Below are 26411 nucleotides of genomic sequence, written 5' to 3'. Positions count from 1 at the left end.
TTATTTAATTGTTTTATATTTAAAATTGTTAAATTTATGTTGATTAGTTGTTGGAAGCCGCCCTGAGCCACTTGTGGGAAGGGCGGGATACAAATCCCAAATAAATAAATAAATAAATAAATAAATAAATAAATAAATAAATAAATAAATACTTATGCTGAGCAAGCTAAACTGTAATGGGTGGAGTGTGCCCCTACATAAAAATCTACCTAGTGAGAAGCCAGTCATTGCATCTGAAGTTGTAGGCTCTCATCCATATTGAAAATGGTAAGATTTTTCATCTTCATGGTAGCACTATACTCTTGATTATGTTTTCTTTGCATTAAGCATCCTGCGTCATTGTAAGAATGATTCTGGATGGTTTTGTGTCTGTTTACCTGGTGGTAACTGCTCTTGGTGCATCTTCACAATTTACTGAGTTGGCTAGATTATTTAGGTTTCAGGCCATATATAATTTTATACAGGGTTTTTTTGTAGCAGGAACTCCTTTGCATACTAGGCCACACACCCCTGATGTAGCCAATACTCCTGGAGCTTACAGTACGCCCTGTACTAAGGGCCCTTCAAGCTCTTGGATAATAGCCCTGATTTTATCAACTACATTTCAAACAGAATGCTGACCTTGGATCTATGAAGTTGGCAGCAAAAGCAGACTCAAAAGCAAAAACTTCCCTGGAACACTCACACACAAACACACACACCCTGATGGAAAGGGGAAGGAGAAAGAGTAGACTTCTGCTCAATCAGCATTCACAAAGCTGAGCAACCTGTCTTATGGCACCATCATTTCAGAAACAGACTGCAACAGGAGATTGCTGAATTATAATCTTTACATTCATTACAAAACTCATAGCAATGGAACCTCTGTAATCTCCTGCAACAGGCTTTGTGAATCTTGATTTCAGTTTTGTGTCCATTCATCTTTTGGTATACTCAGCCCTCAAGGCACTGGGTGCAGTTGCTGGGCAGTAGTTGGTAGGGTTGTGCCACTGGGCTGGCACAGGGCTCTGCTGCTTAGCACCAGTTCATTCAATGCACTGTTTCTGTGCTGCAGTCCTTGCAGTAAACACCCCCTTAAATTCGTAATTCATAGAAATTCACAGATTTGAACTAAGGTCCTGTGTGTGTGGCACTGCTACTGCTACAGTGATGCTTGTTCTACTGGGCACATAGCACTGTTATGGCCTTTGCAAACAAGCGTCCTGACTACAGTCAACTTTCCACTGCAGAGATTCTCTTGGAGAATCTGACTGTCACCTGTCTTTGCAAGTTTTTCCCATCATAGGAAACAGTGAGAAATGGGGGCAACCATTTTGGGGTCTCATAGAATGGGAACCCCTGATCCAATCTTTTTGAAACTTGTGGGGGAGAAGCTCCTGCAGCTGCCTTGCAATTTTGGTATCTCTCCCTCAAACCCCCACCCCACAACCACCATTCATTATACCCTATTTTGCCATTGATTTCAATGGCCCATAGAGTATAATGGAGCTGAAAAGCTGTTGAATAGATTCTGCAGTATTCAGGACTGCTGTATTTGGCAGCTGAATTTGATTTGGCTGTATATGGAAAATCTGATTTGGTTGAATGGCATCGATTGTTATTCGGGTTGTACTCAGTTTGACTGAACTGAATGCACACCCCTACTTAAACTATAGTTCCTAGTGCTCAGAAATTATATTTCCATCTGAAATACATTGCATAGTTGTGTTTGGCTTGGCAAAACTGGCAAGATAGGCAAGGCTGGAATAGTTGAGACAAGCCACATAGAATCAAGAAAAGCACCACTTTTATAATTTAAATATCTTTCTTATTGAATGGGAGAGATGGACAATGAATAGGAGACGGGTACAGAGACAATGCAATGGTGTGCATGTAAAAACATTTACAATATAGTTTAGAGCCACTTTGAGTGCTCAACAAAAAGAACTCTCATTTGAATGTTTGAAGGTGATATTTGCATCAGATTTTGAATAGAGGACAGTTCTTTTCTGGGATTATGAGGAATTAAAATATGGAGTCTAATATCAATAACCACACACACACGTACTATCAACATAATCTGAAGATGGAGATGGCTTCAAAGAAAGTCTATTTTGACCAGCAAACTTTATTTTCTTTCCTTATGCTCTGGAAAATGTTATTTGGGAACACCATTATTTCATGCTGTATCCCTATATGACTGTTTATTTAGTTGTGAACTGATTGATTGGGAAATAAGTGTTTTTCTAGTTGGCGGTGTAAATAATGAAACTTTATTAGTGATATATGTGACAGGTTTAACAATGCTAATTTTCTGAACTACTCTATCTAATTCACTTGGCTTTTCTGGCAGGCTATAAACCATGGAGGTTTGTAAGGAAGTCTCTAATTTGATGGCTTATATTAAAAAGAGAGAGAGAGAGAGAGAGAGAGAGAAAAGCTACTAATTTAGAAATATCTACAGAGTGCCACCTAGTGGAAAAAAGAGAACTAACTCAGATAGTAAGGCATGGTCATTTGTCCCTTCAAGTGTTTACATAAAAAAAGTGTTTTTACAAGGGTATGAAAAAATTCTTGTCCTCTTGCCACAAAACTAATTGCCCACATAGCTGATAGAAAGAGCAAAGATAGGGTGAGAATATATCTTCTGGCCTTATCAAGACACAGACACAAAATCAGGACACAAGAGAATTTAAAAGAGCTGTGATGAAATGAATTATTTATTGCAATTGACAGTCAAGCAGCATGCTGTATTTTGCAAGAACTCAGATGTTGGGTTAAAGCAGAATTTTGCAGTGGAGTGCCTCTCTGCACCCCAATAAGTTTTGCTTGCAGAATAGATGGTCAGCTGCAAGAAAGAAAATTTATTGTCTGTAGAACACAAACCAGTTCTTTCAACTTAAGCAACAGTTGTTAAGCATATGATATAGTTCATTAGACTTTGTGAGTATGTGAGTTCTAGGTCATTTGGGAAATGTTAGAACTTATTCAAATGTCTGCTTTTTGAAGTGGTACAGTCCTCACTCACAGAATATACCATCTATTTAGTGTCACCGAGAAGGCCTATGTCTGAAATTGCCATGACATGAAAGTTATCAGATTCACCATGCAAAGGGAGAAGTCATGAAATCCACCCTTCTTTCTATCATGATAAATCTTCTGTCATGATTTCAAAAGTGAACTAATAGCAAAATGTTCATCTAATCCATTCTGGAATGAATACACTTACTTTAAAACATACCAGAAATTTTAATCTAGGAAGACTGAAAGTTTACAAAAGTAGATTGGGGGGGGGGGGGGACAAAGTTAAAGATGTATCAGAGACCTGAGCTTATCTCTGCATATAGAAGGCAGAGTCTGAAGTGAATAAAGGAACTTGGGAAAATGGAGAAGGTGGCCTGCCTACTATGGCTGCCATGCCTCCTATTGCAGTGAGATACCTCCTGCCTGCAGCCATCCTTGCACAGGGCCAGTTTCAGAGCATCTGGCGCTTGAAGTGAGGCCCCACCCTATCACCCCTGCCCTGCCCTGGCACCTGCACCCTTCCCCCTCCCACCCTTGCCCCTAGTGAGGGCAAGGGTGAGTGCAACAGTGGTGGTGCAGCACAGCTCCTGCACCTCAGAGCATGTGTGCTGCTTGGCTGCCATTGCTCAGCCTCCCTATGCTTCTGGAAGCTTCTGGAAGCACAGCTCCGGGAGACTGAGTGATGGCAGCCAGGAGACCTGCATGCTCTGAAGTGCAGGAGTTGTGCTGTGCTCACCTATTTCTCTCGCCAAGGAGATGAGAGTGGGTGGGAGGACCCTAACCAGCACCCCCTAGGGCCGCACCCTAGGCACTTCTTGTTACTTCTGAGGAAAATATGGAAGCAATAATGGCCCTGTTCATACAGTATGTTGAGTCCATGTTAAACTGACCTGGTTCTGTTCCAAATATCTTTGTTCTGGATATTATCGATCAGACTGCCATACTGCAATTCAAATCACTCCACGGTGAAACCGTCTTCTGCTGTCCAAATGACGGCACTATGCAGTTCTTTTTTTCCTCCACTATAATGCGCACGCACACATTATGCACATGTGCGCATTATATGCATGCACATAGGTTAAAACATTATGTGGCTATGCAGTTATGCGCATATCGCTAAATAGTAAAAAAAATGACAACCGTAAACCAGATGTCTGAGGCTCCTTTGCTCTGGGACAGCCTTCAGACATCCAGAAGTTGGTTAATATTGCAGCAGAACTATCCAGATGAAGAAAACTACGAGGTGAAACCGGAGAACTCAAAAAACACCGCAAAGGAGCAGGTAACAAAATAATCTGGGTCCGAGAAGGATTGGGGGGGGGGGCGCTACCACGAGTTAATACCGGGAGGCAGATTTTGCTGTCTGATCAGCCACTTTAAATCTGGAAGGAAACAGCGACATCTGATTTATTTATTTGATTTGATTTATCTCCCTCCCTCCCCGCCAAAGCAGGCTGATTATACTGTGCGTCTGAACAGGGCCATAGAGTAGTTCTCGGAATCTTTGAAAATTTTCGTCCAGTTGGCAGGCATATTCAGGCTACCCTACAAGGACCCACCATAGTGTAGTTTCGGGTCTCCACTCCCACCCAGATTTATTTATATATTCTGAAAATTTACATGCTGCCTCTTCAGAGACTGGTTTGGGAAGCTCACAAGTAAAATATTAGAATGAATTTGTTGTCATGCATGTAACTTCATGGATTTTGTTTCTTCCTTCAAGGGAATGATCAGCAGAATTCTGAGAGGAGCACAAAGCTTCCAGTTGACATGCTGTGGTCTGGCACATTGCTGCATACTCAGCACAGCAGGCAAAAGAAGAAAAAGAAGAGATTGGATTTATATCCTATTCTTCACTCAGAGTCTCAGAGTAGCTTACAATGTCCTTTCCCTTTCCCTCCCCACAACAGATATCCTGTGAGATAGGTGGAGCTGAGAGAGCTCTTTTGAGAACAAGAGAGAACAGGTCTGTTGAGAACTTGTCACTGACTCAAGGCCACACCAGCAGGTGCATGAAGATGAGTAGGTAATCAAACCAACTATATCCAGTCATGAACTGAACAAAGAGCTGGATAAGCCTCTGGATGTGTTTGACTTTGCGAGGATGCCAGATGGGATTGTAAAAATATAATACTTTTTGAAATATTACAATGATATAACTTAGACTTATTAATATGCCTCCATTTGTCATTGCTTCCCTTCTTTGTAGTTTAACCAAAATCTAAGTTGCAAACCATCATATTTCAAGCAGACATCATGATTGGCATCTTTGCTGATCAACAAAATTCTATTCCTAGCCAGGAAGTGACTTCTAAGGAGATCTCCATCCTGTGGTTTCTAATTCATGCCTCTAGGCCCACTGCAAGAATTAAGCTGCTAATGAGCTGTGCAACTTAAGCCTATCTTTTATGGAGACAATTTGCTTTTAATTTAGCTTAACTTCGAAAGAAATAATATGTTGCCTCATGTGTTTATATGTCAGAGGGAAAAATTATGCACACAAATTAAATAATAAATCATCCAATTATTCTGTATAGAACTGTGGGTTTGCTTTTTTATATGAAAAGTGTGTGTGGGGGGGAAATGAAGACATCCTGATCTTTTTATACAGAGACTGTAAGTTTGCATGAGAAGGAATATCAGTTATAAAATAAAGAAAGAAAACAAATTCCTCCGCATATTGTCTAAGGGTTGTTTTCTAAGCAGGTATATATTTCTGTTCTTTTAAACTCTATTGTCCTGCTAGAAAATACAATATGATTGAATCAAGCATGCTGTATTGTGTGGCAACATCACTTTCTATGAAGCATATTTGCTTTTATTAATTATAGATTTTTTTGAAAAATGAAAACACCTGCAGCAGTATAAGAGAGACCATGCAAAATCCAACAGCTTTTAGAGGATTTTATTACTGCCTCTCCATGAGCAGGTGTTTTCCATTCAACCTTAACACATCATACCATCCTAGGCAGAGTAAATCAATAGGTTTAGAAGGCTATAATTGTGTGGGATTGTACTGACACACACAACCTCTTCCTACCACTCTAGTGTTGTTACCTTGGCTTATATCTCTCTACCAACAACACTCTGACATTTGAATCTCGGTACTAAATTTTAATTAGCAATATGTCATATCCAAGTTACGTGAATCATGCATGTATCAGATGAAACTTTACTTTTGTCAATGTCATTTGAATGGATGTCCACCCTTAAAATGGAGACATTTACAATGGCTGTGGGATAAAATTCCACCTTAATTTTAACCAACTCATAATGTTATCCACAGTCTTGCAAGAATCATATCCAAAAGTTTCCAATTAATATCAGAGACGGGGGGGGGGGGTAGTATTCATGTTTTTAAAAATACAATTACATAAAAGAATCTATGACTACACATCCAAAGAAACCTTTCAAATTTCGCTTCCAGTTTCTCTGTGATACCTATACTTTCATATTCACAATACCTATGTTATATGACATTATGACATCTATGTTATATGGAAAACAGAGCAGAATTTTGCTGTCATTTCTAAAACAGATACATGTAGTGTGGAGCAGGCATTACAAAAATAATAAATTAGAATAGTATTAGAATAGTACTGGATGAAGTGGATTTATTAGGAATCATCAATAGGGATACATATAGCTACCTTAGGAATGATTTCCCCATAATTCTGGTTATTTACATTTTACTGAAAGTGCACAAACAAGGGAAGCCGCCTCCAGAAAACCGATAATTTCTGGGTTTTCTATTTTGGAACCTTTATCGAAGTATGTAGATTCTTTTTTAAAACCCTTTGTTGTGGAATTGCTGTCCTATGTTAGCGATACCACACATTTTGTTAGTCAGGTAGAAGGAATGAAAGTACCACCAGAAGCAGTTTTAATAACATTAGATGTAGCTGCACTAGCATCCCCCATGAGGATGCTCGTGCTGTGGTAGAAGAGGCCTTGGAAAAATGGGTGCATAAGACTCCATCCACATACATTCTCCTTGAGCTGGTTGAAATTATTCTGGAAACGAACTATTTTCAATATTTGGATGAGTATTATGTGCAGACTAGGGGTGTGGCTATGGGCTCCAGTTTTGCTCCTAGCGTGGCAAACCTGTTTATGGGTAAATTGGAACATGGATTCATTTATGGTAACAACAATCTGTATTGGAATCAAATATTGTTTTATTGCCGCTTTATTGATAATACCTTTTTAATTATGAAGAGTGGGGACCAAGTGAGCCAGTTTGTGGAGTGGTTAAATGGTATTCACTCCACTATACAATTTACTAGTTGTCAGGACATAAGTGAGGTACTTTTTTTAAAATACAACCGTATATAAGCAACCTAATGGGAAATTGGGAGTGTGCACCTATCATAAACCCACTGACAAAGCCTCATTTCTTCTTTATAAGTCTTTTCACCCGGTGCAAATGAAGAATAACATACCGTATAGCCAATTCATTAGGCTAAAGTGGAACTGTACTGAACCCAAACAGTACATGCAGGATGGGGATAAGTTAATGGGTGACTTTTATGGAAGAGGATATCCATACAATGTTATAGAAAGAGCCAGGAAACAGGCTGACATTGTCAATAGGGCAACCCTTTTTCAGAAAAAAGCTAGCAGTAAAAGGGATCGCATTACGTGTGGATTTGATTATACCCCATTGACTGAAAGGATAAAGAGTATAATCATGCAACATTGGCATCTAGTACAAGATATTGCGGGGTGTGAGAGGGTGCCATTCATCCGAAACAGGAAAACTGTGAGTATAAAGGACAGATTGGTTCATTCTCGAATTAACATTTTGGGAGAAGAGAGTAATGAGGCAGGGGATTCTTTGATTGGACATCACCCTTGCAAACGTTGCCTTGTTTGCTCACAGGCATTAGAAGGGTCGGAGTTTACAATAAATGAGGGTGGCCCCCATATTTCCCTGAAGCACTATTCAACCTGCGCAAGTAAAAATGTCATATATTTGATCCTGTGTGAATGTGGGCTCCCCTATGTGGGCAATATCACACGCCCAGTGAGGGTGAGAATTTTAGAACATAGAAGCCGCATTAAGAATGACATGAGAGAAGCGGCTCTTGTAAACCATTTTCGGGATATGGGCCATACATATGACAGCTTTAAATATGTGGTTTTATATAAATATTCCCAGAAGGCAATGGTTAGGGACATTCAGACCACTCTATTAAGAGAAGAGTGTTATTGGATCCATCGTTTAACCTCTGTCGCACCTTATGGTTTAAATAATGCTTTGGGTTTTTCTTTTTTTGTGTGAACTGTTTAAACAGTGTTGTTATACTGTAAAATAAATGTTGCTGTACTGCAAAGTCGCTATACTGTAAAATGTATAATGTATAATGCTGTACTCTAATTATATATGCTGTAAAATGTATAAATTGTGAGTGATTTACGGATGGAATACACTGCACAAGCTTTAGGACAGGTGAAACCAATTAGGCTTTTAAGTTAGAATGCCAAGATAGTGGCAGTGCCTTGAGCCATTTCTGAGCAGTTGCCTATTCGGAAAGAGATAAGACTGATGTCAGTTGTAAATGCACTATATGAAGGATTTATGTATGTTAGGTGGTGGTTATAGTTAAGGGTGAGTAGATGTATAGTAATGGTTTATATTATGTTTCAGCAGAAAAATTGAAGGAGGAAGAATCTGAAGTTGTCTTTCATTTGGATTGTGCTTTAAATTACTGGAGTAGTGTAAGTAAATATAAATTTATGACAATTTTGTATTAATTTAAATCTCAATAATTGTATCATCTTGTGATTGTAAATCTCATGAATTGTTTGGACACTACTTACTTTACAACTCCGTGGAAAAAGGATTGTGGAGTGTACCTTGCTGGAAGGAACTTAGAAGCAGGACATGAAGTCGACCTCCTGTGACAATGGGACTCTATATTGTGAACTTTTAATGCACTGAGACATTTTTGAGAGTGTTCCATAATCTAATGTATGTGTGTGTTGTATTTCACCTATAAATTTGGAAGTATAGTGCATGAAATATTAGTAATCGTGGTCACTATAACCCTGTGGGTTGTTTCTAAATTGCAAAAATAATGACAAATGGATCTTCTGGAAAGTAGAAAGCTGAACTACTAGCCTCAAAAGCAATAGACTGTAACTTCATAAGCATTAAGAATGTCTTGAGATTTTGTAACAATGTGGAAAATAATTCTTTGATTAGTCTGATATTCACAAATGAAATTCATCTAAATCAGCCATTTTGGACCAATGCCAGCCCCCCCCCCCAATTTACTGCCAGGAGGCCACCTGCTCTCCCGTCCCCTGCGTGCCTTCACTCCCCTGCACAGGAGCATACAGAAGGAGCCCAGGAAGCCAAAGCAAGTGCACCTCCCCTGGGATGCTCTGTCGCAACCAGACCTCCAGCTCAGACTGTCTGCCACTGTTAATGTGTATACACACATGCATATATGGGATTTGCAACATGTCACTGTTGGGGGCAGCTCCAGACCTAGGAGACAACCCCTCAGATTAATTCAACCCATTTGCCAGGGTTTTGGGAGGTTGGGGGGTAATGTGTGTGTTTTTTTCAAAGGAGGCAGGAGCACTGCTGGCCATGAGCCCTTAACCTCACTATCACTCAGGCAAGCAGGCGAGCTGCATCTGGGCCACCCGGGCCACTCACCTTCTTTCTTTCCCCAAGCAGACTCTGCTTCTCACAGGTCTTCCAAATTACCACTGCACTCCAGAGAGGCAAGCTGGCCAGGCCAAAGGAAACCAGGCAGCGAGGACCGAGGAGGAGGCAAAGTTCACCCTAGCCAAAAGGCTAAGGAGGAAGAGGAGGAGCCACCCAGATTTATATTTCAATCAGGCCTGATGATAACAGCAGTTTCACTGCTGGTTTCCCAACTGTCAATTCACTCAGCACTAGTGATGGTTCCCTTCCCCCCTTTTTATGCTTTGAAGGAAGCACTGAAGTTCTTTTCCTCTTAATACCAGTGATAGTGCCATTTGCCTTTTCTGTCCCAGCTGATCATTGCAGATAGACCAGGGAGGTGGTTGCTGCCACCATTCTTCCCAGAAGGACTTCTGATTTGCCTGACTCCTAAAAGCAGAGAATGCCTGGCCAGACAGCCCTCACTGCAACCTTCCAGCTGAACTCCTGATGTAGAAAAGAAAGATTTTGAATTACATTGCTTCTGGTTTTCTGCAGGCAGAGAACCCCTTTCAAGAAGAAGAAGACATTGGATTTATATTCTGCCCTCCACTCAAGTGTCTCAGAGCGGCTCACAATCTCCTTTATCTCCCTCCCCCACAACAGACACCCTGTGAGGTGGGTGGGGCTGAGGACTCTCACAGCAGCTGCCCTTTCAAGGACAACCTCTGCCAGAGCTATGGCTGACCCAAGGCCATGCTAGCAGGTGCAAGTGGAGGAGTGGGGAATCAAACCTGGTTCTCCCAGATAAGAGTCTGCACACTTAACCACTACACCAAAACTTTGGAACTTCCCCTTCCCAGCCCCAAAACTGGGGATGCAATTTTTTAAATGCTCATTTTTTGGAGCACAGGTAGTTAAAAATAAACCAAGAAAGAGAGAGCAGAGACCCCATTGTGTGTGTGGGGGGGAACCCACTTCACAAGACAGAGAAGAAGATACTAAGGAGCCCACAGGGAAGGCTATATCTGGCCTCCATGTTGGTGGGGTGATGGATCACTTTCATAATTAAAGTATTTAAATTAGCCAGTGCTAAGTCCTCTCCTCCCGAGAAATTTAAATGCTCCCTGATTTAGAAATTCCTGGCTATGGGCCTGAAGACAGAAACTGTCTCTGACTTCTAAGATTATTGAGGTCTAGAGTTTCAAGATGTTCATTTTTTGTCTCCCTTCCCAGCAGAGAGTGCTTATTTATTTTCATCTAGATCCTGTTTTTTTTTCCATTGTGGAACCAACTGCCAGAGGAAGTGCGGGCCTCGTGGAATCTTGGCCAGTTCCTCAGGGCCTGCAAAACCATCCTCTTTCAGCTGTCCTTTAATTAATATGGTGCCTACATCGCAGATAAAATGCCGTCACACTGGAAAAATAGAATAATACTTAGCACCAAATGACGTGAAATGCTGATTTTAATTACTGAATGTATAATTTTATTGAATGTATGATTTTATAGCTTGTAGATTTTACTATTGTGGAGTTTTATGTTGTGAGCCGCCCTGAGCCTGCTTCAGGGATATAAATCAAATCAAATAAATAAATAATTGTGTAGACCCAAAGCAACTCATGTCATTCTCCCCTGTTCCACCTTATCCTCACAACAACAACTCTGTGAGTTAGGTTAGGCTATGGGATCATAATGTGCCCAAGACCCCTAGTAATCTTCGATTGCAGAGTGGGGATTAGAATCCAGTTGTCCCAGGTTCTACTTCCACACTACGTCATGTCAGTTGGTTTATTCAAGCTCTCCCCTGACCAACTAAAGCCTATACAGAAATATGCACATGCAGTATTCAAGCACACATACAGCCAAAACATTTTGAAAAATGTTGTTTATTTGTTTACAGCAAACACTCAGCTGAATGGGCAAGCAACAGATATTACCATTTATCATTGGTTTACCTGTTTAGCTGGGAGATCAGTTACTGTAGCTTTCAAAATATGTCCAAACATGCATGTGCTTCTCCTTTAGTCATATATATGGCTGATAGTGGCCGAATCAAAATGCTTTATTTCCCTTCCATTATTTTTCTCTCTCAGCTCAGTTCATATTCCACTGTTTCGCAGCTACCACCTCAGTTCAATTTAATCATTTTTCTCAATGTACCAAGAAGATGCAGCATTTTCCATCTTCTTCATAATGCTTTTCCATGCAGGACAAAGAGGTTAGGAAGAAGATCAGGGCTTTTTTTGAGCAGGAATACACAGGAACGCAGTTCTGGCTGGGTTGGCCAGGGCTCCGGCTCAAAAAAAGGTCCCCAGCGGAGGGAAGGCACTTGGCAGTCACGTACTCCCAGACTGCACACTCCTTCCTCTCTGCTACCTCCAGCTTCCAACAAGCTTGCACAGAGAGTGAGAGTTGCGGAGCTGCTCATGAGCATCCCCTCCCAGGAGAAGCTGGGCCTGCCATTGCCCTCTGCACTCCATGTGGCTCTCTCTCCAGCCATGTTTGGGGTGGGGGGCAAAACAAGGTCTCTCATTGAGCTGCTTGAGAACATGCATCCATGAAATGCAGCTGATGGCAATGTACTATTCTGTGTCAGTATGCGGAAAGTAACCTGTTGAACAGATAACGTCACTTTCGGTGATGTCAAGGGGTGTGGCCTAATATGCAAATGATTTCCTGCTGGGTTTTTTCTACAAAAAAGTCCTGAAGAAGACTAAAGTTGCAATGCACAGGGAAATATCCTAATCCCTGTCTCTGAGCAGTTTAGGAAGGCAACTAAGCCCTATTGCAAAGATATACTGCAATATCTTTATGACATGCCTATTTGAAGGTACACTGATGTTAAGCCATGCCAGCACTAAACTAATATTGGGCCAATGTAACTCCAGCATTGGAATTCAAGTGGACAGTGTGTTATATTAGCAACAACTTTTGACATTATTTTTTAAAAGTTCACAGAAACATCAAGAGTGGGAGGGAACACTCTCTTTTTTAGCTCCTAATCTCAGTGCAGCTTCATACTACATCTGCAGCCAATCACAAACCTCCTAAGAATTATGTAAACCCTTGTCATGACACCCATAGTTTAGATGACAGAGGCTATGGTATGGGGCTGCATCTATCTGGACTTCTATATACATGGGGGGGATTTGGTAATGGAAGCACTTTTGCACAAAAAGAAATCACATTGTCCAAATGCCCAGGGTTTCTACTGGATGTATTACAGCCTTCATGTATTGCAAGATGCTATGTTTCCTTTGTTCTCACCTTTGTTGTGATGCACATGTGGAAAGTGTTGTTGGAAACCATGGCTATATCAGTGTGCACTGGTTGGCTGCTTATATTTGCCTGTCATGGGAGCTTCAGCATTATACTGCTCCAGAATCAATAAGGTGGCTACAGACCCCAGTGTAATTCTCTGTGCACTTTGGAGTGGGGTCTTTTCTACATATTTCTTCTCTGATGAGTGACCAGAATACCTACAGGATACCAACTAACAGGGTCAGCAGTGCACGAGTGTCATAGTTTTAAAATGGGTCTGTTCATGTATTTCCTAGGAATTAAAGTTGCAGTCCTATATGTAGACTAGCCTGGGACTAAGCCTCATGGAACACAAAGGGACACACTTCTGAGTAAGTATGCATAGGATTGCGCTGTACATATTAAATTCCATGAGATTTACTTTTAAGAAACTCTGTTGGGGATTATGCTAGAAAGTAGTAACCTTATCCCCATTTGCTTGGGAACCCCACTGAAAGCGTTGTGAATGAATTGGATTGGGTTTTCTGATTTTGCTTACAATCCAAATGAACGTTCCATGACAATTTGTAGGCTACTCTGGTATTAACAATTTTTCTAGTCACAACCTCTACTCAGAGACCTATTTCCTTAATAAACTCTAGCCAAAGCATTTATTTATTCCTTTTCACAGCTTCTCACCTCTAAGGACAGGAAATGCCACTTTTTCCAACCAAGACAAAAAAATTCAGGGAATAAATGTTCCTTAGCTACCTTGCTCAATGTGGTGATAATTTTTAAATGATCATTGTTAATAACTGTGTTTCTGTCTGGCTTCAAAGAGCTGCCTATTAGTAGCCATTGCAGTTTTCAGGTCAAGGAATATTCATTCCAGCATCAAGAGACTAGAAGTGACAAACATTTCCTTATTTGGAGTCAGAACTGATGAAAAGAATCCATACTAGCTTCATGCTAGAAAAGGATTGTTTTCTGTTTGGAATGGTTAACTAATTTGGTTAATAAACATGCATATGAGAAATGACATGTTAACCTCAAGGTTATATCTTCTTAATTACTCCAGTGTGCCTGGTAAATATTTCATGAGCAGCTGTAATAAAATATTGATTCTGATTTTGCAATTAATCCATATTGTGCTGATCTTTTCCTCCGGCTTTCAATAATTTAGCTCAATCAATCAGTGATGCTTCCCTTTCTGTAGGGTGATAGAGAAATTCACTTTTAAAAAAAGATAATAAAATGTTCAGTCTCTGGCATCAGTTTTAATTCAGTTAATTATATATCATGGCAGACATTTCTGGGAGGTTTCTCTCTCTCTGTGCATTTTGCCAAATATTTGGACGGAAACTATCCAAAACCATGCAATCTTGATCCACTCTTCCAAATAAGAACTAATTAGTCCAAGTCATCTTTTTATTTTGAGAATACTAAAATATTCCAAAATGTGTTTTAAAACGTAGTATTGTTTTTATTCACAAAAACTTCTGTGTATGTCTGTGGAATAAATGGGTAGCCTGAGCAGAAGAAATAAGAACATCACTTAATTGTGTAATTTTAATTATTTTATGATATAGTAATTTCTCGATTGTGTATATTTTATATTCTATGGTGGGTTTTATTGATTGTTAGCTGCCTTGAGCCCATTACATGGAGGGCGGGATATAAATCTAAATAAATAAATAAATAAATAAATAAAGGTCAGATGCATGATACTTATTCTCTTCTATACATGTCACAGAAGCAGGGAAGCCCTCAAATGGAAGAGATCAACTGAAGGTCCTTTCTTGTTTGGCAGACTGCCTCCACCCTCTTTTCCTTTCGGCTCCCTCTCCACCAGCCTTAATTAACCCTTGGATAGATGAGGGCTTTCTAAATCACTGACCCCAACCCAAATTATTTCCCTTCCTCTTGAATTCCCTGACGTTACTCCATTATACAGCAAGGATGAGCTGCTTGAACTAGCCACTAAGTATGAAATGCACAAAACCCCCAACAGAGCTTTAAAAGTATTATTAAAATATTGCACTCAGTATAAGGAAAAACTGAAAAGTACTCCCACACACACGTACACATAACTTTCATGTAAAGGAAGGCATCCAAATGGAATTTTTTGCATAAACATCCAGGCAAGGCAAAATGATGATGTTTGTCCCCAAACAATAATGCCTTGGAATGGGTAGGGCTACATAAATGCACAACACATAGAGAAGCTGGTTGCGTGGCACTAGGGGAATGGGAAGCTGCAGCTTTTGGGGTGGAATTTAAGCTGTGTACACTGAACAAAAAACACAATGGCCGAGGTCAGACGCACATAAACTGACGAGATGGGCATGGATGAAAGCCAGATGCATGTCGGATTTTATGCAGTTGTCCGAACATCAGCATCTGGCAATGGTCGTTGGCTCGTTTGTGTCCCGAACTGCCACAACTGAGACACGGACTTTTTTGATAGTACATTAAATCCGGAATAAGAAAGCTTCCAACAACTCCCGCGCATACTTTCTATGTTTGAACGCTCTATTGTAGCCGACTCCTCGCAAGTGCACATCCGCTTCCCTGCGAGAGCCCACTCCAAATGATATCATTGCACCAGCAATTGTTGACTCAGCCTTCCAACCTTCCAAGGTTGGTAAAATATGTACCCAGCTTGCTGGGGGGGGGGGGGGAGTGTAATGACCAGGGAAGGCAATGGCAAACCACCCCGTAAGAGGTCTGCCATGAAAACTTTGTGAAAGCAGCATTACCCCAGAGTCAAAAACGACTGGTGCTTGCACAGGGGACCTTTCCTAAATGGGGGGGGGAGGCAGATCACCCACCTTTGCTGTCTCCCTGCCAGGGGAGGAGGATGACACACCTTTGCTGTCTCCCCGCCAGGCGGAGAGACAGCAAAGAGAGTTGCCGTGCTCCCCCCAAATTTAAACACCATGGCGGGGTGTTTAAATGGGGGGGGGGGGGAGGAAGATGACCCACTTTTGCTGTCTCCCTGCCAGGCGGAGAGACAGCAAAGAGAACTCTTGGGCTTCCCCTTCCTTTCCGGTGTTTAAATGGGGGGGGGGCAGATCACCCACCTTTTCTGGCACCTTTAAAAAAAAAAGCCAAGCACGATATCCCATGGTACTGTGCTTGCATGAGTGTGGAATACCATCTGAAAAAATGAGGTCCGGTTGAGACCTCTGATCAGCCAACAACGGGACCAATGCTGCTTAGAACTGAAGGATGGAAAGATGTCTGATCAGGAAATTCATTGTAAAAAAGCTGCTGGGTATAATAGTGATGGGTTAGGGATGGATTTAATGGTGAGTGTGACCGCGGCCAATGAGATTCTGGCCAAAAGCAAACAAGCAAATGAATATTAATACAGGCTCAAGAGTTTCCAGGCAAAGAAAACCAATGAGATTTTCTCTGATTGCATAATGGACCAACAGCAAACACTTTTAACTTAATAGTTTGTTTGTTTGTTTTATTAACATGGACACTTTAGGGCAGATAGCTTGGCTTGACAAGGGCTTTTTTTGAGCAGGAATGCAGTTCCGGCTGGCTTGGTGTCAAGGGTATGGCATAATATGCAAATAAATTCTTGCTGGACTTTTTCTACAAAAAAAAAAAAAGCCTTAATAACAATACTTGACTAAAGACTGTTCCTTGTCCACTAGGCCCAGGATTGGCCTGGCTTGATTCTGAATAGTTTGTGTAAACCATACACTACTGGGGTTTCCTAGCAGGGAACTGCAACTATATTATCCTAGTCTTCGCTTGCACTAAGGCCTTCTGTGTTAGCCTCTTAGGGAAACAGTACACAGCATCTAATGCATCTGAACTGAACTTATCGCCAAATATAACATACATGTTCCTTGGTTCTCCTCTGGAACAGGGCTTCCCAGAATGAGGATCCATTTCACACCAGTCACTGTGCTGACTGGTTCCTGGAAAATGCCATATGACTTTCGGGAAGGAGAGATTTACAAATTCTCCTATAGACTCCTCCCCCCCCCCATCAACCCCAGCTCACCCAGTCACCTGATCTGGCCAGAAGCTAGTACAGAGGCTTGCATTTTCCCCGGCAGACTGAAAGCAGGAAGGGAATGATCAATGTTTCCTTCCAAAATCTCCATTAAGAATATGGCTACTTGCTGAGCACTCACGTAAAAAGCCTAGTCTAGTCTGTGGGTAGTTTGGTTTAGCTGCTGCTACTAAGATCCTAATGAGGCACAACCAGATTACTACTAAAAGGAACAAGCTGGAGGCAAATAGGGAGAGTAAATAAATGGTTTGGAAGTTTCTGCTTCTCTCTATACACTCTATAAATGTCCATCTGCAGGTTCTGTAACATATCAGGGGGGTGAGCAGGTTCATTTTCCTCCACATTCTGTTTTTCAACTGAATTTCAGCTTCTCCCAGTATCCCATACCTCCTACAACATGCTCAGTTCCTGCTAAGCAATGGAGGTTTAGTGCTTTCTTTTTCTACATAGCTTGGAAGCATCCCAAGTACACAGAAACCCCACCCACAGAAACCCAGTTTCATGGCTTTCACAGTTGGCACAAAAACACCTGATTTACTATTAAATACAGTGATGATCTAAAAAGATTATTTCTGGAAATAGGGGTAGGGAGAAAAGCCTTATGGAGGCACAAGGCAGTGGAGAAATCCAAATTTCCAATTCCACTTAAGACAATTTCACTTAAGGCAAATAATGTTGCTGATACAAAGTGGCAATTGTACCAAATACTTTTTGATCTTACAACCAATGACATCTCTTTGTACATAACTAATAGGGCACCAATTTGAATCATTGACCTCAGGTCTTCTGTCAAGTTGAGTAGATTGCCTGTTAACGCCATAAATTATAGGTCACAGGCACCTAAGTGCTTTAATTTCATGGTAATGACTATAAAATGGCTATTAGCATGTTACATTCTATGGCATGACTGGTCAAAGATTGACTGTCTAAAGGTTCATAAAGATGGCATGGCAATTAGCCTATGATTTTTGTTTCCTTTCCACAGGTAAATTGAGCAGTGAGGTTTGAGTGCCCTTCATAGTGTTCCCAGGAAATAGTTTCTCAGCACAGACTTTCAGCTATTGCATATTTACACCTTGTACTGCTAAAGCTAAAATGCATATCTTTTTGTACTCCACAGTGTACTATACACCACAGTGGAAGTGTAATGGTTATTTCATTCAGGGCAAATTGATGTTGGATCATAGCAACACGAGGGACATGGTGTTAAAATCACTACACTTTTAATACCATGATAGGACAGCCATTAATGGCTTCATGCAAATATACTCATTACTCAGTCAATGTACTCTGAAAAAAATAAATAAATATCACAAACACACAAAAGAGCCTCCACTTTCATGAAAATGTCTACCTGAATGTGTAGCTTCTGAACATTAGCTGTTGCCACAGTTGTTGGCAGAGTGCCTATGTGCCAGTCAAGACACTGAACTGATTACAAGTAAAGAAAGCTTTATTTGTGGAACTATAGAAGTGGATAGCTTGAAATAGAGGGGCACCAAAGAAGAAATCCTTGAAGAAATCCCTTGGCACCTGTCGCATCAACCATCACCAGTGGTCTGACCTAGCCTCAGATCGCAAAGCATGGAGGCACACCATCCACCAGGCTGTCTCTTCTTTTGAGAACGCACGCATAGCTGGTCTTGAGGACAAAAGGAGATTGAGGAAGAATCGCACTGCTACAGCACCAACCCTAAATCAGACTTTTCCCTGCAGCCACTGTGGCCGGACCTGCCTGTCCCGCATTGGTCTTGTCAGCCACCAGCGAGCCTGCAGCAGACGTGGACTATTGCACCCTTCTTAAATCTTCGTTCGCGAAGCCAAGCCGAGAGAGAGAGAAGTGGATAGAAAGAGAAGAGATAAACCTAGCTTTCTTACTAGCTTAGACCTTTTCTATACCTCCGTGTTGCCACTGTTTCCCAGTGATTGAATCCCCAGTTCATCCTCCAACTTTGCAGCACTCCTTCTGCAAAAGGGCATTTATTGGGGGGATTTTTTCCCTTGAATTCAGATCTAACCCTCCCCATGTGTTCCACACTTCCTTTGAAAAGGGGTTGTGCAGCCATGTTGTCATGTACTTCATGTACATGTCGTGTACTTCACTTATAACAGCACAACATTGTAAAAGAAGTTGAATCTATCATGGGGAACAGCATGGTTGCTGCCATTTCAGAGGTTCCCCACTCCTCCTTAGTTGCCAACTAAGAAAATGACTGGCAATTATCACACTGGATACATCAGTTCATAATGCTGTTATTCAATATTTATGAAGCCCCCTAAATGTGTTGTCATGTTCTTCATCCGCGATGGAACCACCTCCTTTGCATATGCAGTAATGTTATAACATCATAACATTGTTAAACGAAATACAAGCATGTGGCATCAAAATCTAATCACCAAAAAAAAAAAAAAAGGAAGAAAGAAAGAAAGAAAGGAAGGAAGGAAGGAAGGAAGGAAGGAAGGAAGGAAGGAAGGAAGGAAGGAAGGAAGGAAGGAAGGAAGGAAGGAAGGAAGGAAGGAAGGAAGGAAGGAAGGAAGGAAGGAAAGGAACTTCATGGACTTTATTTGACTGGAGAAGGCTACATGATACCTCGGTGCCTATTTTGTCCCAATGTTATAACATTGCTATTTCATAATGAAAAAAAATTACAGTTGCAACACAATTAACATTACACTTTTAAAACATTAGGGCAGCGTTTCCCAAACTCCCTCCCCCATGACCCAGTTATCTTTACACTTCCCCTTTGTGCTCCAATACAAGCATGTGGCATCAAAATCTAACCACCAAAAAAAGAAAAAGGAAAGGAACTTCATGGACTTTAATTGTATTGTTTCTTCATCCCCCCCTCCCTTCATTTCACCTCCCCCTATAGCTCCTGGTGTGTTTTCTTTTTCCACACTCTACCCCCTCCAGCACCAAGAATACAGACAGAGCATCACTTGCAGGGAAGGAAGGAAGGAAGGAAGGAAGGAAGGAAGGAAGGAAGGAAGGAAGGAAGGAAGGAAGGAAGGAAGGAAGGAAGGAAGGGAGGGAGGGAGGGAGGGAGGGAGGGAGGGAGGGAGGGAGGGAGGAAGGAAGGAAGGAAGGAAGGAAGGAAGGAAGGAAGGAAGGAAGGAAGGAAGGAAGGAAGGAAGGAAGGAAGGAAGGAAGGAAGGAAGGAAGGAAGGAAGGAAGGAAGGAAGGAAGAGGGGACAAAGGGGGAAAAAAAGGCCTTACAATCAGATGACCCAAGCCAGCAACAATTCTGCCCAGGTGTCATTTAGTAAAAAAGATAGGTACTAGAATGCCCACTCCCCACCCCTCCTGGCTGAAAAAAACACACCCCCTTCTTTGCCACCTCAGACCTCCCGGGGAAATTTCCCCAAAAGAACACACTGCAAGGTACATGAAAGCTCATACCCTGAAGATCACTTCATGGGTCTAAAGTGCCAGTGGACTCCAGCTTTTCTCTCAAATGGGGAGGGGGACAAGGAAGGAGAGGCAGCTGAGCTCTTCTTTGTACAACACAAAGATGTTTGGGGATGGAAGGAAGCAAAACAAAGCTCAGGATTTAAAGCCTGTGTCAGTCATCAAGCCCAGCTTCTCTCTGCACAGCACAGAGATGTTGGGGGATGGAAGGAAGCAAAACAGAGCTCAGGATTTGAAGTCTGTGTCAGTCTTCAAGTCGAGCTTCTCTCTGCACAACACAGAGATGTTGGGGGATAGAAGGAAGCAAAATGGAGCTCAAGCTCTGAAGCCTGTGTCAGTCTTCAAGTCTAGCTTTTCTCTGCACAACAGAGTGATGGGGGAAGGAAGGAAGCAGAGCAGAGCACATGCTTTGCTGGGGGCAGAGCTAGATAGGGCTTGTCTTTCAACCCCACATTGAGGCTTCCATGGACTGATGCAGGGTCCTGACCCAGCAAATGGGAAAAGCTGCATTAGGGGATTGCTCAGGGAACAACCTGAGGGAGCAGAGGTGGGTGGCAGATGAACATGCAACACTAATGAAACAAAAGGGAGATGGGAAACAAAATTCAAAATTGTGAATTCCTCACTGGAAAACTGTGAATTCAGATCCAAAGGGGGGAAATTGCAGAAATAGTTGACTAAAAAATGTGTTGATACAACATCCAGCAGTCTGGAACAGAAATGAACAGGGTGCCGCTGGGGGGGTTGAAAGATGTTTTAGCTAAAATTGTTTGTATTGGTTTTAAATTTATGTATTTCCAGTTAGCAGCCCCATGGGGCACAGTGGTAAAGCTGCAGTACTGCAGTCCTAAGCTCCGCTCAAGACCTGAGTTTGATTCCAGCGGAAGCTGGGTTCAGATAGCCAGCTCAAGGTTGATTGACTCAGCCTTCCATCCTTCTGAGGTCGGTAAAATGAATACCCAGCTTGCTAGGGGGGAAATGTAGAGGACTGGGGAAGGCAATGGCAAACCACCTCATAAAAAAATCTGCCATGAAAACGTCATGATGCGACGTCACCTCAGAGTTGGAAACTACTGGTGCTTGCACAGGGGACTACCTTTACCCTTTAAAAAAAAAAAAAAACCCTGTTTCTGATAACTGATGTACATTGATCAGAATCCAATGTTAGCCAGGATGATGATAATGATAAAGTGGGGTATCAGGGCATTAATTTCAGATCTACCCATGGGGAGGCAAAAAGTTATGTGGAAAGTTTTACAAACTTTGATTATTTAAGAATGCCAATGCAGAGGATTACACTTGTGTGGAAATGGCATGAGAGAGAGTTCTAGAAGAAAAGCCTAAGAATAGCAATCTGTGGATAGAAAAGAAAAAGCCCTTTTAGAAAGAAGGTACTCCCCCATAGGCCTATCTATCTAGAACTTTCAGGCCCCTGCAGGATCTTCTGTTTCTTCTTTATATACAAGGGAGTACTATATTCCAACACAAATTGGGCCTCAGTTTCCTTTATTTACTTTTCAATGTTTTAGGGTTTAATTAAGAGAGAAAATAGTTCAGGCAGTGAATCTCCTCCTCTTGCTTTGTATGTACAAACAGGGAAATGTATCACGAAAGGAGTTTAATTAATATTCACTTACCAGTATCTAGATAGTTTCCTATATTTATTGTAAAGTTGTTTATAACTCCTCCCCCCACTCTCTGTATGTATGTGTGTGTGTGTATGTTTTCATTTTTGGCTCATTTCCTGGATGTGATTGATTAGCAAAAATTGTCTGTTAATATCAACGGAAAGATAATCTTCTCCATTAGACAAGAACCCACACTAAAATTAACCCATTAGATGTGGACCCTATGTTGTTATACAATTATTGATTGTGTTAAGGTAGAAAAAGAGGTCCCAATCAGGCCATTAAGTATAAAATGGACCATTTCAGACATCTAAAAAGTGTCTGAATTATTGGACCATTCATAAAAACTGCTAGCAGCTAAAATGAATAGAACATTTCATATTAGGAACAAAAAGTGTGGGGAAATGTAAATATACTTAGTAACTGCTTTATGCCTAAAACATTTTACCAGAATACCTTCACATTTATCCTCAAAATCTACTTTTGGGGGGTGAGACTTGTGCCATAACTGTATACTTTCACATGGAATAGTTATTCCATGTTGTTTGGGGATTTCTATTGTACCCCCAACAATATAAAACACCAAAATCAGGACCTGCCGTTATCAAAACAACCTGCAGTTATCAGAAGGCTAATACATACTCAGTAATAAGTGTTAAGACCTCGTAGATAAACTTGATCTGACTCCAAGTTTCTCAAAGCAAAAATAGTTTATTAGACTCCAAGTTTCTCCTTTGCACAGAAGGCTTCAAATACAGTTAGAAAGGCAAAACAAGAGATTACATTAGTACTACAAAACAAGAGATTACATTAGTAAGTTGCTCCTTTAGACTTAAGAAGACTCCTTTAGAAGGCTTAAAATATATGGATAGAAAGGCAGAATAGAAAACGGTTTACACAGAGCATAAAGCATAAAATACAATAAAGCAAAGAGCATAATAGGGAAAAATGTAGCCCTATTAGTCTACATTATCCCATTTAAAATCTAAGTCCCAAATCCCATTCTATCGGAGCTATGCTCTGTGTTCAATGTTTGAGGCCTCAAACAGAAATGAACAAGGATTATAAATTTCTGGGCTAGACTGACAAAGAGGTCCCTGCCTCTGATACAGTCTGCAGCTTTTGCTCAAAAGTGGAGGGCTTATAAAGGTTTCAACCTATCTCTTTATCAGATCCACTGGGTCACACTGCACCCCAGCTGTGTTTCTGTCAGCCAACTGTAGCTAACTCAAAACAATCATGGCTGAGATTGTCCTTAGTTCACTTCAACCCTTTACCCACTTAGCAGCCATCTTTGCAAATGGCTGTCTCCTCCACCTTGTTTGCTCCTTGCCATATAAGGATTTTTACCATATATGGTCTTTCCTGCATGAAAGCACTGAATAGCTTAGAGCTCTGGTGGCCAAGTTCATAAATGCAGTCAAAAATCATAGAGAAATAAAGGCTTCTAAGGTGTTTGAAGAGCTTAGTGCTCATTTCATAAGAGCATAGCTACTTTCAGAAAGAATTCTTGTAGCCAATTTCATAAAGAGTATATTTAAGATTATGTTTAAGACCATAAAGAATATGGTTAGTATCATAAAGAGGGCCAACCCAAAATAAATTCCGCCACACATGTCTGCATCAGTACCTCATGAAAGTGTGTGGCTAGGATCAGATTACAAATAAGGTTTATTTATTTGCTTCATTTATACTCTGTCTTTCTCCCCAATGGGGACTAGCTTACATCATTCTCCTGTCCTCCATTTTATCCTCATAACAATCCTGTGAGGTATTATTGGCCCAAGTTCCATGGCAGAGACAGCTATTGAACAAGGGTCTCTCAAATTCTAGTCAACACTCTAACCACCCCACCACACTGGCACTTAAATTATGTTCAGATGTCCCATAGTACTGATGTGGAGGTGGTAAATGAAAAAATAATTGTGTACCGAAATATTCAACAGTATATCTGGAAGCTGGGTGTCTGTATAGCAACACCTTTTATAGACCTATTTCTTTTACCTTTTTGTTCTCCATAAAGGAGGTAATGGGTACAAATTTAAAAGATACCAAAGAGAGAAAAAATCTTACATAGTTCAGTGCTTTTGTCTTTTGCAATGCTCTTTCTTTTCTACATAGATACACAAGTGTATATTCTTGTGTAATTGTTTCAAATCCTTTTAATGAATGCAGAACTTTAATATACTGCTGTAATTACTTTGATGCAAATGTCTAAAAACACAACCAGTCTGCCTGTTTCTGGGTTTAAATGTAGCCAAAGCACTTATCCCCCCCCCCCAGTAAATCTTCAGCTTGTCTATAGAAAACAGCTTTTAAAATAGCAAGCAGGCACAAAAGGTCAGTGCTATTCTTACAATTTTGTCTGCAAAGTAATATTATAAAAATAATTGCATTCTCTAGTTAATCAAAGTTGTGTTTAGTAGAGGCAAGGCTATAGCTATAATTTATTCAGCAGTAGTCAGGTGCCCTAATCTTTATATTTAGAGAAAATAGGAGGTTGAATGGCTTGCTTTCTTGTTCTATGGTTCTAGTGTATGGAGAATATAATTATATTGTTCCAGCCAGGGTTTCAAATATGTGATGTAGTCAAGCAAGAGATTAGAGAATCATTGGGAAACTGAAGAAATGTAGGTATCAGTAGGTATCTTCCTGAATATCCAGTGGGATCAAGTCCCCAACAAGTCACAACATAACATTATCAGGCTCCACTGTGGCTCTCCAGTGATGAGGTGATACCACTCTGCTGCCTCTCTTCACACATTTCATGCTGTTTACCAGAGGTAAAATAGGGGTAGTATAGAAGACTCCATTCCTTGACCTGGTAAGAACCAATATTTCTGTGTGCAGCCGTGGCTGGCCGTGCCACTAGGCAAATTAGGCATTTGCCCAAGGTGCCAGGCTTGGGGGGGGCAAATTGGGTGCTGCCCCCCCCAATGTGCCCTAGGCAAATGCCCTTATTGTACAGCGACCAGCCAGCTTTGTCCTGCCTCCTTTCCAATTGGAAGGAAAGCAGAGCAAAGCCAGCCAGCTGTTGCATAGCTGCTGACTTCACTCTACTTTCCTTCTGATTGGGTGCAGGGCAGAACCACGGAGGAGGGCAGCAGGGGGGGCAGTGAGTCTGCCTGGGGTGCCATGCACCCTAGAGCCAGCACTGGGTGCAGCTGCATTTGATGCCACATTCAGGAATTTGGGAACCAATTCTAAAGCTCATCACCAGCTTTCATTCTTTTATCTCATCAGATGAAGGTAGGTTGTAATGTCTGTAATGGGCTATAAACACCTTGTGTAGAACTAGAGTCTAGTCAGAAACTAGTCTGTATTTGAATATTCATTGGAATAAGAGAAAAAAGCCATATGCCTGAATTATAATATCGTTCCATTTTTTTCTTCTTACACAAAAACAAATCTATGCTTGTTATTTGTATTTATTAGTTTGACTGTGACTCTTTTGACAAAAGGTCGATGTAGGCTTCCACTAAGGATGCATTAATTCAGTAAACCTGTTTAGTAGTTGAATCTACACTCAAAATTGCAATGTGAATGAATCAGAAATAAATCTGCATTATGTCAAACAACTCAAACTGCTGCCAAACAAATTTGCAGCTGCCTGTTGGTCAGAATCTAGCAGCTGACTGGGGGATTTGTTGGGAGTCATGTTTTGATTCACCAGCACCCTCAACAAAATGGCTGCATAGTGAAGTTACAAAGAGGAGAGGAGAAAAGCCTTGTTTCTCTCCTCCAAGCTGGGCAGGGACTGCAATACAATGCAGCCTCATGTGTCGCTGCCTCAGTATCTTGTTTATCATCATGTTCTGAATGTCAGTGTACTTCTTAAGCCTATGCACTTACTGCAAAGAAGGCTAAATGAAACCACTAAGATTTCTACTAATATGTTATTTCTTAAGGATTGCAGCCAGCCCAACTACTTACATGTAATTGTTTATTTAAAATATTTATATACTTCCTCTCCACTAACTGTGTATAAGGTGGTGTGAGACAATAAAATCTGAAACCCACATCTATAGAAATATAATATTGTATAAAACAACAGAAAATATAAAACCAAAATCACAACAGATACACTGAGCCCAGCACAAATACCAGGAATCAAACAAAACTGGCTGAAAATCTAGTTAAAGTGGTTTTGCCTCCCAAGTTGTAATGAAGAGTTGGGCACAAGGCATTGGTATAACTAAGGGCCACTTTATTAAGTATAATAACAAAAACAGCTAGGGCAACTAGAACTGCGGCCTGGTCAGGGCCAGGGGTCTCAACAGACTGCTCCCCTGCCATTAGCGGGTGAGAGACCCAGCCCCCAGCTAGAAATGTGTGGCACAGCTCCCACCAGGCCAGCCCAGCAAGGAGGCAAGCCCCAGAGAGCCCAATCACCAGACGCACATCCCAATGGAAGCCACCCTCCAGTCGAGCCTCCAGGACGGTCTGCATTCAGCC

The sequence above is a fragment of the Heteronotia binoei genome, chromosome 6 (genome assembly GCF_032191835.1).
Source record: "Heteronotia binoei isolate CCM8104 ecotype False Entrance Well chromosome 6, APGP_CSIRO_Hbin_v1, whole genome shotgun sequence".
Classification (NCBI taxonomy): domain Eukaryota; kingdom Metazoa; phylum Chordata; class Lepidosauria; order Squamata; family Gekkonidae; genus Heteronotia; species Heteronotia binoei.
The sequence above is the reverse complement of the archived record's forward strand: the minus strand, read 5'-3'. Positions refer to the sequence as shown.